The sequence below is a fragment of the Rhagoletis pomonella genome, unplaced genomic scaffold, assembly GCF_013731165.1.
Source record: "Rhagoletis pomonella isolate Grant_MI unplaced genomic scaffold, Rhpom_1.0 Rhpom_scaffold_00176, whole genome shotgun sequence".
NCBI classification, from domain to species: Eukaryota; Metazoa; Arthropoda; class Insecta; order Diptera; family Tephritidae; genus Rhagoletis; species Rhagoletis pomonella.
In genome coordinates this window covers 58,397-62,498 of record NW_023458730.1, presented here as the reverse complement: position 1 = coordinate 62,498, position 4,102 = coordinate 58,397, and the positions used below count along the sequence as shown (strand labels likewise).

Here is a 4,102-nt window from a genome sequence, read left to right as displayed (position 1 = left end):
ATGTATATGAATTTTCAGGTTTATTCAATGAATTTTTCCCTACTTGACCTTCAACTGACCACGAACCTGACGTGGTGAAGACTAACGGACTTCGGATTCGCATTCAGTGTGTCGAATAACATAGGGATATATAGGTTTGGTTTAATATGCATAAGTTTTTTGTTTTATAAACCTGTGTAATCGATAAATTATTAACTTTGATTAATCAAAAATTATTATTCTTTGATAAATTACATAATTATGTTTCTATTAATCAGCTTTTTCTTTCAATTGATTTACTGCATGCACATCCCTATTACATATATGGGTATTTCCTGGGTTACGGACGCGACATTCGTACGACTTTAGAGTTAAATAAATCATACGAAAACTGAAGTCACTTGTAAAAAAATGTGCTGTTGTGTAGCTTTTATACCGTCCTCTGGTTGACAAAAAACTAGGTGCGCTTGGAACACTGAAGTCGAGAAAATCGATGAAAAGTAGGGCATAACGGACGCGACAAAAACAGAAGTGATTTCAGAGTACATGTTAAAACTAAGCAAAACTCAGCGAATCGTGTAAGGTTTTCCTTTATTAAACATTCTTGAAATAAAGTCTAATTATGGACCGTTACAACCAATTCTTTTTTAATCAGAAGCAATTTGTTGTTGATTTAATTTTGAATTAAAATCTGGTAACGGACGTGACATATCGGACGCGACAGATTTTCCCCCCTTACAATATTTTTACTAGTAACACATACTAAATTTAATTTTTTATTAAATTTTTTCAGTTCTTCTCTCCACAGCTTCCCGTTTTCAAAACCTCTTTTCGCCATCTGAATGCGAAATATAAAGTTATAAAGCCGTTTAAATTCATTTACTTGCATTTTCGGTTTACCTTTTTTTGGGAAATGCCCATATGATATGGGGGATTTCACCGTCATGGGTGGCGACATTTATACAGACAAATTCTCCTTTCTTGTTTAAATTTAAGTATAAAGTACTCAAGAATTCTACATTTTGATAAAGCTACACCTAATCGACTATTTTATGAGTTATTACAAAATACGAAAAAAATTCCAGCTTACTTTTATATGAAAAAAATCTGAGTCATTTCTTCTGTCACGGGTGGGGCAAGAAAAAAAAGAACCTGCTTTTTGGAGCAGATATATTTTACGGAAACTCTGCGAATTTCTTTCACTTTTATGTGTGAACTTGTTGTCTTTATAATAAAACATATATTTTTTAAACCAAACACTTGAATTATGAATCGCAAATTATTTGACAGTGCCTTCCATTAGAGCTGGAAAACTATCGATGGTCGTGGCCTAAACTATCGAAAATGCCGACACTATCGATAGTAATGTCTCGAAATTTTTTAATGCTTTTAAGTTTTGTGTATACTTTCAATGTAAAATTTTTTAATTTGTTTTCGTAATAGCGGATATTTTTATTTGTTTTATGTTTATTTTTTTATAAAATTTTAACATTTTGTCAAAGTCCATAAGTCAATTTATTTCGCCTAAATTTCTACATACATATTGTGTACATATTTTGATTTGGTACCTTTTACTTTGTTGCAAAAAAAAATCTAATTACAAATGTAGGTATAAATATATCTTTATAAATCTTTGAATAAAGTTCGAATCCCTATATGGAGTTTTGCTTTCCTTTAAACAGCCAATATGTTGTATTCAAAGTTTTGCGAAATGCTTGAAGAAAATGGCTTTAAAATTTTTTTTGTTTCCTCTCCTGTAACATTTTTAAAATAGGACTTAGCAACTTTTCACTCTAAGCTAGGGATATATGTTTTAATAAACAACAGAAAAAAAAGAGAATTTAATAAATAAAAAAATACCACCCTTTCCACTGGTTTCTGAATCAGCGCAAAAAAATGGCAAAAAATAAGCTCGGTTTTTGCAGCATGCGCCATGGCACTCATAAGCTGGCTGCGTAAATTTGCAAATATGTATCACCAACGGCAGCTAATTTTTCTAAATTTGCCACAAACCTCTCACTTCACTATAGAATATGGTAGTTAAAATTGGTGTGGCGAACTCCTTGATCTCAGTGGTGAACTCTCGCATCTCAGATCTTCTAATTAGTACTTGAAAAAATGTTACTTAACATTTGCGCCTTCTCATTACATTAACATTCTCTGATAGAAGGTCGCGCAATGCGCGAAATAAAAATTGCCTCTCTTTGCGCATATCGTCCCAGGGCGATTTTTGCTTTCACGTTTTCATGCCGAAAACGCCACAAAACTTAATTTTTTCACAGCGGCCAATTTTTGCGAAATTTTCATTTAAACTCGCTATACCTCAGACGTTTATGTTTCGATTGATTTGAAATTTTTACACTATAAACTAAATCGAAATGGCGTATATTTTAACATTTTTATAAAAATTAAGGAGGTGGTTTTCACAAATGCAAACGTTGTGTTATGAAGTTTAAAATTTTAGTTTTTTTTTTTAATGCAGCATTAAAGATAAATATATATGAACATTTTTGGGAAAGTTTCAGGTTTAGACAACAAGTAGTTCTAAAGTTATAACAATATTATCAAGACACCCACGAGCGGGCGCTCCTCAGTGGTTCGGATCGCAAATCTAGCTGGACGAAACTATTTAAACAAATACTCGTTGATGGATCTTTACACCACTTCTTACCTAGGGGATTTTTGGGTCGCTGATTACGAATCTGAAGTCACTTATCAAAAATTCAAAATGGCGGATCCAATATGGCGGACGAAAATTAAAAAAAATCGGTAGATTTCTATGAAACTGGGTATCTGGGGCTTTTCTGGGTCGCTGATTACATATCTAAAGTCATTTACCAAAAATTCAAAATGGCGGATCCAATATAGCGGACGAAAAGTAAAAAAAAAATCGGTAGATTTCTATGTAACTGGATATCTGGGGGTTTTCTGGGTTGCTGATTACGAATCTAAAGTCATTTACTTAATTTACTTCGGAACGAACATTTTCATCAGATATATCTTTCAATTTACTAATCACATAATCACGGACAACTTGTTGTCTTTTAGAAGTTTCAGCAACACTTCTCCAAATGTCAAACAACTCACTTCTTAAGATTTTCTTTACCATGACTAAAATTCAAGATCACAGCAAGAAACACAAATAAATTTCAGAAACAAATTTATAACAGCGCTTAAAGATTTGCATTCCTGTTGTATAATTTTTTTAATTTCAGAAAGCAGAAAATTCGCGAGTTACTATTTATATAACCAAAGTTTTTATTACTCCAAGTATTTTTCTTTTTTAACACACAACCCTTTCAGCTTTTAAAATAGAGTTCTCAAATAGGCGGCGTTGTCTTACCTTTTTTTGTTTGTTTTCATATGTTAATGCTTTAATAAATGCAATTTCTATTTGAATGTATTGTCAGGAATGTATTCCAAGTACCATTAAGTATTTTAAAAACAAAAAAATTTGGACTTTCGTCCAGCTAGATCTGCTATCCGAACCACTGTGCGCTCGCCTCTAGATGACAAATATTTTTACTGGGCACTTGTACAAGTAATTTTGGAAGTAACATTAAGTGAAATGTTGAAATTCATAAATTTATCAGTGTAATATAACTTATTAAAGCTCTAGTACCTACATACTATGTATGCATATGAGGCAATTCACGTCAGATGTCCCATGCGCGCTGAGCGGTGCAAAACAAGCTTGTTTTCGAATAGCTGAAAAGCAGACAGAAAATAGGAAAAATAATTGAAAAACCATGATTTATATAGATTTTTGTACGGGCTATCCGATGGTGTTATGCGTTTTCCAAAGTTTTCCCATTTTCACGGTGAAAATTCGCAACGAAATTATATTTGTAATTTTTCTCAATTATGGTCATTTTTAATATTGTTTTAAGTCATCTCAATCGAAAGATCAGGTCTTTTTACATATAAATCATTAATAAAAAAGGGAATTTTTTGATTTTTCCGAGCTATAAAGCGTTTTATAGCGGGCTATACCAGTCGCCACTCTCCATCGCGTCACGTCGACTCCGTTCGTTTGAACGAAATAAAACATCATACAGTGATAGGGAATTTATACAAAAACATTACTTTAACACGCTATATCTCAGACGTTTGTGTATCGATC

At 32.4% G+C, this 4,102-nt stretch overlaps 1 protein-coding gene across 1 annotated transcript in view; it reads right to left on the bottom strand.

The window, feature by feature from the left end:
• Positions 1 to 3,692, bottom strand: part of LOC118750238 (rap1 GTPase-activating protein 1) — a 17,588-nt gene extending 13,896 nt beyond the window's left edge. Inside the window, exon 1 of the mRNA XM_036484961.1 lies at positions 3,602 to 3,692. The gene's annotated coding sequence lies outside the window, so the exon portion shown is untranslated. The remainder of the gene's footprint in view (positions 1 to 3,601) is intronic.
• Positions 3,693 to 4,102: the final 410 nt, after the last annotated feature.